The sequence below is a fragment of the Sarcophilus harrisii genome, chromosome X, assembly GCF_902635505.1.
Source record: "Sarcophilus harrisii chromosome X, mSarHar1.11, whole genome shotgun sequence".
NCBI classification, from domain to species: domain Eukaryota; kingdom Metazoa; phylum Chordata; class Mammalia; order Dasyuromorphia; family Dasyuridae; genus Sarcophilus; species Sarcophilus harrisii.
The window spans coordinates 32,945,286-32,959,519 of NC_045432.1; positions in this window are offsets into that span (position 1 = coordinate 32,945,286).

A 14,234-nucleotide genomic window follows, 5' to 3' on the forward strand; every position below is an offset into this window, starting at 1 on the left:
GACTGTGATAGAATACTACTGAATTTTAAGAAATGAAAAGCAAAATGTTCTCAGAAAATCCTAGAAAAACTTACATGAACTGATGCAAAGTGAAATGAGCTGAACCAAGAGATCATTGCACCCAGTAACAGCAATATTGTATGATGGTCAACTTTGAATAACAGCTATTCTCAGCAATGCAATTATTTAAGACAATTCTGTGGGACTTATGATTAAAGGTGCTGTCCATCTCCAGAGAGAGAACTGGTACAACCTGAATGCAGATCAAAGATACTTTTTTCTTTTTGCTTTATTTTTCTTGGGGGTTTTTTGTCTGTTTTCTTGCACAAAATGCTTTACATGGAGATTGTTTTGCATGAATACACATGTCTAATCTATGTCAAATTGCCTGTCTTCTCAATGACAGGGAAAGGTTTTGGAAAATCAAACTTTTAAAAATAATGTTAAAATTATTTTATATGTAATTGAGGAAAAATAAAATATTAAGTAAGAAAAATACCATATCGGAATGGAAAACAATAGCCTCCAAGCTAGGATTCAAGTCTTGCAAGATATTTACTGGCTCTGTGACTCTGGGCAAGTCATTTAACCTCTCAATAACCTGGAAAACTTTCTAAGATGGGGATTGTTAATTGTTTTTCCCTCTGGCATTCTGGGGAAGCCTATGAGGTACATTTCAGAATAAAGTTTTGAAATGCATAAAACAAAATGCACTAGAATATCCAGGAAATCAGTTCTACTGAAATATAGTTACCAAATATTTTTTAAAATGCAAATCAACAGACCTCAAGTTAGAAACCCCTGCATTAAGACTATCAGTTACAGAGAACATGTCAACTTTCAATGGCAAGGGAAGGTCCTCACCAAGAGTTCCCTATGCCAAAGAAACAAGAGATCAGATCCAGGCCCCATAACTAACCCTGATATATTATGGATTGATTATTGAGAACAAATGGAAAACTCAAGCAAGAGCTGGTCCCTTTTCAGATAATCTCTTCATATATAATATACATAGGATCCATGAAGGAAGTGAAATACATGCTATGGATTGCTCAGAACTTGCTCAACTTCAGAGATGTCAAGGTCATCTGGGTCAGTTCCAGTTGTTGTGAATTTTGTCTTGTTGCTGAACTCAAATGAGTATGGAAGAATTATGTTGACAACTCTGTCTCACTTAAATCCAATTCACCCACAAGTCATCACCCTGTATTGTTATTAGTTCTCTTGGAAAAATGAAAAACAAACAACAATATATTAAAGTTATCTAGATATACTTTAGACCTTGGGACATCGCACTGCACAAGATATCTGAGCATAGGTTCATTGTGCTAGGGCTAGAAGGGAACTCTGAAGATGTCAAGCCAACCCCTTCATCCTACAGAGGAGGAAACTGAGGCCAGTGAGACAATGTAATTTACCCAGTGACGCACAGAGGGTCATGGATTTGGAGATGGAAGAGACTTCAGACATCTTGTCAAAACCATTCATTTCACAGAAAAGGAAACTGAGGGCAATAGGGGTGACACATTTTGGCTATAGTCATACAGATGTTATACTACATACCCAGGGATTAAAACAAAATCCTCTGACTCCCATTCCAGGCTTCTCTCCCTCATCCCACGTGGAAAAAAATGGCTTTTCCTTAGAATCTGCGACCAATTAGTCTAATCAGTATTAGAGAGCAACAGCCAGCAATAAAACTGGGAAATAGAATTCTGGCCGAAGTTGGGTGGGAAACACTGTCAGAAGAATGCTTGAGTTTATGAAAAAGGAATGAGACTTGATGTAACAGCTAGCATTGATAAAGTGCTGTAAGGTCTGCAAATCACTGTATGTTATCTCATCTGTACTGTGAGATAAATACAACTATTATCCCCATTTTACAGATGAGCCTGGGAGATGTTAAGTGACTTGCTGAGGAACATGCACCTTGCTGGAATGACACAAGGAATTCCTTGTTTCCTTCACGAGTAAGGGTTTCCTGATGGTGGGACTTTACCCCCCCCCAAAGGACTCAAATCTATATAATCCCAGAATGTCTTATAGGAGATGTCTTGAATTTCAGCATATAATAATGAGGCAGTTAGGTGGAACAGAGGATAGTGTGGTGGGGCATGGAGTTAGGAAAATGTGAGTTCAAATCCTATCTCAGAAACTTACTAGCTGAGTAATCCTGAGTAATATAATCCTGTATATCCTGGGCAAGTCATTTAAGCATGATTGCCTTTGAAATAAAAAAAGGGGAAAGAAACTTACTGGCTGTATGATACAGGGCAAGTCACTTAACCTCTGTCTGTCTCAGTTTCCTAAATTGTAAAATGGGGATTTCTTTTCCTCCCTCCCTCCTTCCTTCCTTTCTTCCTTCCTCCCTTCTTTTCTTCTCTGTTTTCCCTTCTTTCCCTTTTCTTCCTTCCTTCCTTCCTTCCTTCCTTCCTTCCTTCCTGCCTTCCTTCCTTCCCTTGCTCCTTCCCTCCTTCCCTCCCTCCCTCCCTCCCTCCCACCTTCTCCCTTTCCTTCCTTCCTTCAAATTGGTAGGAGCTTGGAACCCAAAGTCATCATGGCTCAGCAGATGCAGCACAGGACTTGGAGTCCAAAGACTATAAGCCCTGCCCTAGATACAACTCCCCAATATGTGTTGTTTCCCCTCACTAGGATGCAATCTCCTAAAAAGGCAACCATGCGGTGCTGTAGTGGATAGAGATCTAGGCCTGGAGTACGGAAGTCCTGTGTTCACATGTGAGTGACTCAGACACTTCCTAGTTGTGTGACCTTTGGCAAGTCACCTCACCCTGTTTGCCTCAGTTGCCTCATCTCCACTCCAAGATCTCTGCCAAGAAAACCCCAAATAAGGTGACAGAACATCACATATGATTAAATGACAACAAAGGGCAAGGATCATATTTTTTTTTTGTATTTGTATCTCCAACACTTAGCACAATTCTTGGCACATAGTAAGCTCTTATATACTTTTCATTCATTCATTCATTCATTCGGCTATCATTTTTACTATCTCACTCCAAGCCCAAAGCTCTTTGTTTTACTGAAACTGCTGATAAGTTAAAGAAGAGACTCTACTTGTGGACTCTGCTTCCTTCTCCCTCTCTTTATTCCTTATGATTTCCTCAAGTAACATCTTCCTCATTATTTCCCAGTTAGAGCGTGACAATATCACCTGCACAAGAAGATCATAAGCTTCCGGAGGGCAAGGACAAAGCCCAGCACTGCTTCTGTAACAGGCAGAGCCCAATGTTTGAAGGCAAGAGGTGTCCAGAAAATGTCTGTTCAGTGAATGAATGGCTTCCTCTTAAAACATCAATGACATGGCACAAAGGTGCCATGCTGTGTGCCAGGTGCCTGGGGCCTTTTGAAGTACAGTGGGGAGAAGGGAACTTTCCCTCTTTTCTACTGGAAGCTTGTTCCCAAACCGATGCTGGTGACAACATAAATGAACCGTATTTTAAAATCCTTATCCAATGTTCAGTCACCACCAGTTCCATATAGAGCATGGCTTATTAAAAAGGATGAGAGACATGTTCTGTGATTCCCATTGCCAAGGAGGGGCAGGGGATCACATTAAAATAAAGACGCTTTCATCTGTCACTCAGAAGGCATTGCAAATATATTTCTAATGAAAATGTCTGTACATCAGACCATTAATCAAGCAAAGCTCAACAATGGAAACAGAAAGGATGGAAATTGGCTGTTACAAAGCTGTTTCAAAATGAAGTTCAAGGATATTTGAACTCCTGAGCAGGGATTCTTAGCCCACTGGCTGTCCCACCAACAGTCACAGGATCGTAGATTAGAAAGACATCACTGATTTTCGAGAGCGATGAATACAACCCTCTGATTTTACAGATGAACAAATGGAGGCATGCAAAATTCAAGTGATTTACCCAGGGTTTTATAAGTATTAAGTGTTGGAGGTGAGGTTTGAACCCAAGACTGCCTGACTCTAGGTCTAGTACTCCATCTATTATAACATGCAGAATTCTAATCGTATATATGTTGATAAGTAACCATGGACCGAAAAGTCGCTAAACCTTTCTGTACTTCTGGTTCCCCATCTGTGAAAATGGGATTCAAATCTAGACCTTACTGCTGTCCAAGAGATGCTTTTCAGGTACATCAATGCCACAAAGGAGCATAACATACTTGAACTGGAGCCGTAAGGTACCTGAGAGGCCATGTCATCTGATCCCATCATTTTACAGAGGAGGAAACTGAGGCCCATGGAGAAGTGATTTGTTCAAAGTCACCCATAAGATCTGGAGCTGAAGACCAATCTCTTTCTTTTCCAGATGAAAAGACTGAGTTCTAAGTAACTCAGCTATGCTCACAAAGATCACAAAGTAGTCAAGGAGAGTTTGAAACACAGACTCTCTGACCCCAAATCTAGTGCTCATCTGACTATTCCATGCCTCTCAGCTAGCCACGGTTTCACTAGCATGCAGATTTCCCTCCAGATGCAGATCACAAGGCATCCAGTGTTTCTGTGGCCAGCTAGAGAGTTTCTGTGGCCATAAAATTCCAGGCCCAGACGGTTGCCACTCTGAGGATGAACCCCTGCATTTAGCCAGTATAACATCCAAGAATGACGAATAAAAAAGCATTTGCTAATATTTACTTTGTGCCAAGCACTGTGCAAGTCACACGCTGGGAGCTGAGGTCCTTACCAGGGACCTTCCTTCTCAGCTTCACATGACCCTCCAATATCTCTTCTCCAAGACCTGCCCTTTGAAATTTTTCTGTGCTAAGAGACAGTGTCTCGGCCAATAGCCAGGATCAATGATACAGAAGCACCTGGAGCTCTTAGACTGCAGTGCACTATATATAATTTCAGGGTAATAGTATTACAGAAATCTATATCTGAGCTTTACAATACAGCACTTTCAACTTTTCAGACAGGAGATTGCTACAGAAAGCATTATCAAAATCAAGTTAACCAAAGACTCGCTTTTAACAAAAAAAAAAAAAAAAAAAAAGACATCATTTATATAGCATACACCCACATTGTTTGTAAAAAAAATAAAATAAAAAGGTTAGAAGCCTAACCAAATTCCTAGCCACTTACTTCATTTATTTCTCTACGGCATTAGCAAAACATCCAGTAGAATAGTTTAGCTCATTAAGAGCCTTCCTACAGAGAAATGGGGAAATGATTAGTTCAGCCTAAGCTCTACAAAGACATTAAATAAGCAGCTAGGTGCTGAGCCCAGACCGCATTACCCCCAGTAACTTTTAACACTGAAAACAATTCAGAGTTCTGAAGACCCACCGTCTTCCTTCGACTGGGAGAGAACGAACGCTCAGTGGTAGATGCTAGATCCGCTTCATGGAGAACACAAATTGAGGGTGTTTTGATCTGCACTGCCAATTGCAAAGTTTCCCAACTGCCCGTTGTACAAACAAGACTCAAACTTCACTTCAAAGAGCCTTCAGTGAAACACAACTGGTCAAGTGTCTCATGGTATTTTCAAAGGCTTTGTTCAAAATAAAAGATCCAACTTGAAGCTCTGTTGCAAGTGGACTTGCAAACCCCAAACGGCATGCCCATGCCAAAGTAAAGACTTTTTTTTTAATCAAAGCATCTTTGAAGAAAGAAAACATGAAAATATGTATTATATAAAACAGACTCTGGCTTCCAAATGAATTCTAAATCTTCAATCGAGTGTTTGGTTTTCAAGCAGAGACTCTACAACAGAGTTCAATTTTATCCATTTGTGGCTGACTCTGATTCAGCCCTGAGTAGTATATTTGTACCCCTAAGATATTAAAGCAACAAGAAGAAGGCCTCCTGAGTATTGGTGGGAGCTCTTATGGAGGATTTCGGAGGCAAACGCGGATGAGGATCACATGGGATGAGAAAGTGGGAGCCCTTCTCTTTTGTGTTGGTTTTGAAAGACTCCCCACAAATGAAGAGTTCAATTCCCAAAGCCTCTCTTTTCATATTATTCAGATAATCTGCTATTTGCCAGCTACCGAATTACCTTAGCCTAGGATTCTAGGCCAGGGATAGGGACTCCTTGATATAACTTCGTTCCCAAGCCAATTTATGAGTCAAATACAAAAACAAAACAAAACAAAACAAACCTGTGTACTTCCTGTTACCAGATAATCTCTCATGCTGCTACTGAGTAAATCAGACCACAATACCCCTAGTGTTAGGTACCCTTTTAATGTTCTACAGTAAAGTCTTTCTTGTTGTGGGGACTTGAGATTATGCCATTGGAGAGTGAGCTCTGGTTGCTTCATCAAACAGAAAGGCTTTGAGAGCAAACCCATTTATGGAATATATGTTTATCATCTGAAGACCAACCTAGTTAAATTGAAAGGAAGACTCATCATCAGAATGGCATCAGGGAGATACATTTTTTCCAGCATGACTAGGAGTAGAGAAGCTCAGCAACATAAGATAGACCATCAAGGGATGAATTGGGAGGCTAAAATAACTTTCTGGAATTATCTAGGCAGTCAGGTGACTCACTGGGCCTAGAGTCAGGAAATCCTGAATTCAAATCCAGACTCAATTACTAGCCCTGCGATCCTGGGCAAGTCATTTACCTCTGCGTTCCTCAACTTCAAAATGAGGATGATAATAATAGCACCTACGTCCCAGGATTGTTGAGGATCAAATGAGAGAATATCTTGAAAAAGCACTTAACACACATGCCTGGCACATAGTAGGTATGATAAAAATGCTCATTCTATACATTTAGTAAGATTTGAAGGATTTTATTGCTGGATGACGTATCTATCCATCACTGAAAAACCCTTTAAGCATCTGTAATTTTAAATAATTAAAAAGCATTTGTCAGACTTGGAATCTTTCTGAGCTGCTTTCAACCTACAGTTCCAGACTCATCACTGTACATATACTACAGGTTGTCATCAAAGTAAGTTTTTGAATATTCACCAGAATCTCCCACATTTCCCTACTTTTTCTTCTTTTCTCAGTCTGACTTTCCTCCACTGACTTCCACCCCACCTCCAACTAAATTCAATCCAAATCATGGTAGAAGTGACCTTCTATAAAGCTTCCTACTCAGAAGTCATCCCTTCCTTCTTCTGAATTCTCATTGAACTTTTTTCTAACTTTATTAATGTATTTATTGCATTCTCAGTCATATTATTTGCTTTTCTTAGACTGCAATTAGATTTAAATTCCTTGAGGATAAAGTGTATCTCATGTGCCTTTTTATCCCTCACTTACCCCAGAGGCGTTGTGTCAAAGTAAAAGAGAAACGGGGATCAGTAAACCATATATAAGAATCCCAGGGGTGGGGTGGAGGGGTTTTTATTGATTTAATTTTAAAGTGTAATATTATCTATATCTTACTATATTTTTAATCTATTTTGTTAAACATTTTGTTGCATTTTAATTTGGTTCAGCTGCACTTGGGAGTATTGTGGACCTCATCTTGCACTGGAGCATATGTCTGACATCTCTTCCCTACAATTGAGCTCAGGCCCACACGGTTAATCCAGACAAAGCAATGGGTCAAGTAATGGAAACAAAGGTCTTGAGGATGAAGGCTGGCTTTAATGCATCTGACAGCAAACACTCCCACTTAATAATAAGGAAAGGGAATCTGAAAAAAAAAAAGTTGCCTACCATCTACTTTACCCAGGAAAAGCAATAGAATCCCTAGTAAGTAGCATTTCTTCAAAGGAAAAATATAAGCTACGGTAACCATTTGAAAGAGACACAAATAAACAAGTTAAAACAAACCTAAGGTTTCATCTCATACCCAGGATATTAGCAAAGTTGACAAATGATGAAAATGGTATTTGTTGGAGGAGACGTGGGAGAGCAGACACACTAATACACTATGGGAAGAGCTGCATATTAATCCAACCATTCTGGAAATCAATTTAAAACTATGTTAGAAAAATTACTAAATGGTGCTCTTTGATCTGTTAATGCCACAATGGGGCATCTATCCCATCTATCCAAAGAAAGTAAAAGACATAGTAAAGGACCCATACGTTACACACACACACACACACACACACACACATATATATATATATATATATATATATATATATATATATATATATATATATATATATATCAGAACTTTTTGTAGTAGCAAAGAACTAGAGGGAAAGTAGGTATTCATCAATTTGGAAATGGACAATCAAATTGACATATGGATATTATTGTGCCATAAGAAAAGACAAATATGAAGAATTCAGAGAAATTTGGGAAGACTCATATAACCTGATGTAAAATAAGCAGAACCAGAAACAGACTTTACATTATAACTACTATAAGGCAAACAACACTGAAAGATTTTAGAATGTTAATGAATACACCAAGCAATCATTATTTCAGAGGACTGTTGGTAAAATATGAACGCCACCTCTTGACCAAGAGACGGTAGACTAGAGGCGTGGGAAAAGGTCTACATTTTTAGACACAGCCGAGACGTTGACTTGTTTGCCTGACTATTCTTATTTGTTCCAAGAGAAGGTTTTATTGTGGTGGGAAGAGGGAGGGAGTTGTTGAGAAATAGCAGTGATATAAACAAAGAAAAGGGCATCAGTAAAAAGAAAAAAAAGTAAAAGTAAGTAGAAAAGTAATTCAGTTTATTATAGATGTATTCAGACTCTTCCAACTGAGCTTCTGGACCGAAAGATCATCAATAAATTAAATTTTACTGTCTCTATGTAAGGAAAGACTAGGTCTTAGACAAAGAGACTCTCCTTTTGTTCTCAAGTATTTGTATATACAATGATATTTTGTAGTGGTAAGCATACCAAAAAGTCAAGACATTTCATTTTTAGTATTCAGGCTTGAATAAGAAATGTAAAAAGCCAATAATGGAGCCTTTACAACATTACACTTCCTTCAAAATCACATTATGATAGTCAGAACAAGAGAGAGACTCTGCTGAGCACTTGAATATTCATTGGAAAGGACATTTAATATGCCCTCCTTGGTCTGAGGACTAGAGGACCTTAATAAGATGAAATTTCAGTAGCTTCTGCTCATTTTGGAACTCTTGCCAAAGCAACATCCATTTCCGCGAAGGGAGAGGGGATATCTGGAGCAGACAAGGGAATGAAGAGAGGTCCAGTTCAAGATGCTGTTAGATTGGAGTTTTAGTGTGAATGACCAATGTGATTTGATGAGAGAATCATTTGGCTTTCCCCCCAATATATTCTTATTTATTTAATTAAATATTTTTTACTTACATGTAAATTTTTTTTACATTCATTTTATTAAAATTCTGAATTCCAAATTCTCTACCTTCTTCCCTCCCTTAACCCCTTCCTAAGATGGAAAGTAATTTGATAGGTTATACATGTGCAGTCATTCAAAACAGATCTCCATATTTACAGCACTGCAAGAGACCAAAAAAACAAAATCCCAAGGTAAAACAAAAGTATACTTCAATCTGCATTCAGACTCTATTAATTCTTTCTCTAGAGGTGGATAATAGTTTTCATTGAAAGTCCTTTGGAACTGCCTTGGATCACCGCATTGATCAGAATACCTGAGTTAATCCTGCTACACTATTGCTGTTACAATGTACAATGTTCTCCTAGTTCCGATCACTTTACTTTGTATCAGCTAATGTAAATCTTCTCAGGTTTTGTTTTTTTTTTTTTTTGCTGAAACCATTATATCTTACAGCACAATAATATTTCACCACAATTTGTTCAGCTATTCCTCTACTGATAGGCATCCGCTCAATTTCCAATTCTTTGCCATCACTAAAGAGCGACAATAACTATTTTTGTACATACGATGCTTTCCATTTCTCTTTGAATCCTTTGGGGTGCAGTACTAGTATTGCCAGGTCAAAGAGCGTGCATAGTTTTATAGCCTTTGGGGCATAGTTCTCCAGAATAGTTGTATCAGTTCACAGTTCTACCAACAATGTATTAGTGTCCCGATTTTTTCCACATCCCCTTCAATTTTTGCCATTTTCCTTTTCTGTCAGATTAGTCATTCTGTTTGCACTTCTCTAATCAATCCAATGATTTGGAGCATTTTTTCACATGACTATAGATAACTTTGATTTCTTCTCCCCCAAATCACCTATTTATATATCATTTGACCAGTTTTCAACTGGGGAGTAGCTTGTAGTCTCAGAAATTTGATTCATTCTCTAAATATTTGTGAAATGAGGCCTTCCTTTATCAGAGAAACTTCCTGTGAAAAATTTCCCCAATTTTCTGGTTTCTTTCTAATCTTGGCTACACTGATTTTGCTTTGCTTTTTAATTTAATGCAATCAAAATTATCCATCTTACATAATGCTTTTTCTTATTAAGATATACATAAATATATATATGCTTATAAAGCATAAATGCTTCCCTTCATACATCTTACAGGTAAAAATTTTACACATTCCCCTAATTTGCTTATAATGTCACCCTTTATGTTTAAATCATATGCCCATTCTGACTTTATTTTCATATATGGTGTGAGATAGGGGCTATACCTAGTTTCTACCAAACTACTTTCCAGTTTTCCCAGAAGCTTTTGTCAAAGTGAGCTCTTGTCCCAAAAGCTAGGATCTTTGAATTTATCAAACACTAAAAATGACTACGGTGATTTGCCACTGTGTATTGTGTACCTAATCTATTCCACAACTCTATTTCAGAGCTAGTACCAGATCGTTTTGTTGATTATCACTTTGTAACACAGTTTGAGATCTGATAGGATTAGACCATCTTCCTTCATATTTTTCCATTGATTTATGTGATATTCTTGCCCTTTTGTTCTTCCAGATGAATGCCATTATTTTTTCTAGCTCTATAAAATAATTTTTAGTAGTCTGATTGTTATGGCACTGAATATGTAAATTAATTTAGGTGGATTTATCATTTTTATTACATTGGCTCAGCCTCCACTTGAGCAATTAATGTTTCTCCAGTTTTTTTTAAACCTGACTTTATTTGTGGGAAAGGTGGAGAGTGCTATTTGAACTGCAGTATTTCTAAATCTGTATGTGAACAAAGAGGTAAATTGACAAAATGAAGGCCCAGGAATTTGATTTGGATCCCTGACAAAATCCTAGGAAGCATAAATGAATAGATGGTTAAGGACCGTCTTGAAAAAGAAACAGCCACCTTATCCTATCTGACCGTTGCATTTTATAACGAAGAAAACTGATGACTGAAGAGGTAAAATGACTTGCCAGAGGTCAAGCAAGGAATAAGAAAGACAGACTTTGGACCCAATTCTTGGATTTCAAAGCCATTGTACCATGCAGCTTCAGATCTGTCTTTACAGCCTTCCGCAGCATTAGACCTGCCAAAGCTTCCTTGCATAGACTTTGAGAACTCAAGATCACCCTCCATGTCACAGTGAATGATCTATGAAGGACTTGAGTAAAAGATGCTTTGAATAACTTAAAAAATAGATACTGCATTGCACAAAAATTCCAGTTGAGATTTTATTTAGCACTTTACGGGATTTTATCATCTCAGCAAATTCTTCCTCACTCCCTATGTAATAGCCTGGCTTATTTTAATCTTAAATATTGATTTTAAAAAGTTAATTGGACAACCGTCTTTATAAGCAGCCCAGCATATCAATCATTCGGTTACCCTGACATTCAGGCAAGTAAGGACTCCAAGGTGGCTTTGGAAGGGGCATGTTTTGTTTCTTTATTTCTGGGTTTTCTTTTTAATCAGTGATGTGATACTAGATGGTTTGTTTGCATAGAGAATTCAGTTTCTTTTTCCTATTGTTGGAGCATGAGATATGACGGTAAAACCTGAGACATAATGGATAACGTTATATTTCCAAAAACAGTTTGGGGAACATTAGTAATAACTTACAGTCCATGGAAATGCCAAGACAAGCTCACTAATGGAACGATTAAGGAAGTGGCTCCAAACTGTGTCATATGAGAAATGTGTTCCTGTGATTTATCAGGGGCCCGATGGAAAAACACCACGGCCCCATATCTCATAAAGATTAAAGGTTAGAAAAAGATGATTTTCCGATGTGATCTGTCCCTATGCTACAAATAGCAACTCGTATATTCTTATTTCTCAGTGATCATGTTTACTAGGTGCCTAGCCCTGTGCTCTGGGGGACACAAATTCATACGCCTTTTTAAAAAATATATAACATGTGGTAATGGGGAGGCAGTTGTAGGAAACCATGTACCTATGTACCTGGTAGCCCATTTTCTTTTACACCAAAGTTTAACTACGACTCAACGGGGAGCACTTTGGCTTCTAAACTAACAAGAGCAAACCATTTTTCATGGAAGGTTATAAACTGTGTACTATCTCAGATAAAGGCCGTTATAGTGCTTTTGGAACCATTCACCATGTTCATCGAAATATATATCTAGTAATTAGGGAAGGAATGGCATGCAATATTTAAGACAATGTAATGGTTTGATGCACACTGGTTACATCTCTCTAATAAATATGTATCCAGCAAAAAAAGGAGGGAAATAAAATAAGTATCATTTATCAGAAACCAAAGACTACTTACCTGAAAGTACCTAATTAGGATGCAGGATTTCAAAAGACATTGTTAGAGGGGGGGAAAGATCAGAAAATTTGAATATTTTGTTCATTTAGCATATACCATTTCTTCAAACAATCCCATGCAGATCTAACTATTTGTGAAATCTTATGTTTTAAAAATATTTCAAGTTTTAACAGCACAACCAGACGTCCTTAAATAGGTAATGCTTGCATCTTAGGCTCATTCAAAATTAAAAATGGCCTCGTTCATTTTCATACAATGTGTTAAGAGTTGATCTTGCAGGCCTATAATTTTGATCACTGGGTTTCACGACAAAGTGCATCACACACGTATGCTAACTACTACTGAGATACACAATGTGCAGATTTGATTACAGCACATACTGGCAATTCATCTCATCTGTGTAGAAGCTTGGAGGGTCCTCCTTTAAGACTTCCACAAGGGAAATTGAGTCAGTGAGCTGTTAAAAGCAGTAGTATCAGTGCATAAAGTCAAGGCGGGGATAAAGTCATGAAAGTGGTTGGGATATAGGAGTGAAATTTTGGGGTGCAGATATATAATTGTGTTCTTCTTTATTCGCTTACTGGTTTGGGGAAAGGCTGGCAGTCTGCCACTTCATTCTTGCCCTTTGATTAAGATCAGTAAAAGGTGAATATAAAGCCGTTGATGGGTCACATGGCCACATCCGGACAGGGGCCACATCTGGTAGCAATTGCCACTGGGCCTGTGGTAGAAGAAAAGGAGGAGGAGCTGGGAAAGCTCCTTGAGAAGTGGGATGGCAAAAGTCAATTTAGAGTAAAAATGAGACTAAGGTGGTGGTATTAAAACAAACCAATGAACTGAGACAGAGACTGAATGGAAATGTACTACAAGGTTCCATGAAACTGCAGCAGCAGCTGGGAGCAGCTAGATGGTACGGCGGATGAGCACCAGCCCTGGAATTAGGAGGACCTGAATTCAAATCCAGCCTAAGACATTTAACACTCACTGGCTATATCACCCTTGGCAAGTCATTCAACCCCAACTGGCTCACAAAAAAGAAAGAAAATACAGCAGCTGGTGATCTAGGGATGAAAAGACCAGCCCCAACTCCTGATGCTTTCTCCATTATGTAAATAGAGTTGATCCTAGTAGGTTCCAAATGTATAGGTTCTTCCCTTTAAATTTTCTATGATCTACAGGCCTGAAGGAAGTGGGATCAAAAGGTAGGGAGATTACTTGGGCAAGTACTTTAAGAGAGGGGAAACTTTGGTCAGTGGCTTGGTAATTTTACATAATTGTGCTTTTATAAACAATGTAGCCACGGTGTGCATCCTGTCTGTAACGTGAAGAGGGGCAGTCAGAACAAAAGAAGCTTCCCAGATACAGTGTAGAGGTGAGTCACTGAGAATTTCTTATTCTTTCCTGGTAATTTAGAGCCATATTTACTTTCCCCTCCCCAAGATCAATATTAAATCGAGACCGGCTGCTACAAGCTATAAAACTTGAGACAATGGGAGCAGAAAGTAAGATGAAAGTCTGTGTGCTGACTGGTCCAGAGAACAGTGGAGATGGTATAGCTTCTGGGGGGGTCTTGCATAGGTGTACTGAACATAGGGAAGAAATGATATGGCTGATGGCTTTCACATAGCTCTATGTGGTGTCCAAATTATATACTTTATTCAACAGGTTGTTTAGTCAGTTAAGTAGCACCGTGCTTGGCTACATAGTAGGTGCTTAATAAATTCTAGTTGACTAATACTTAATTCAAGCGATTCTCTGTG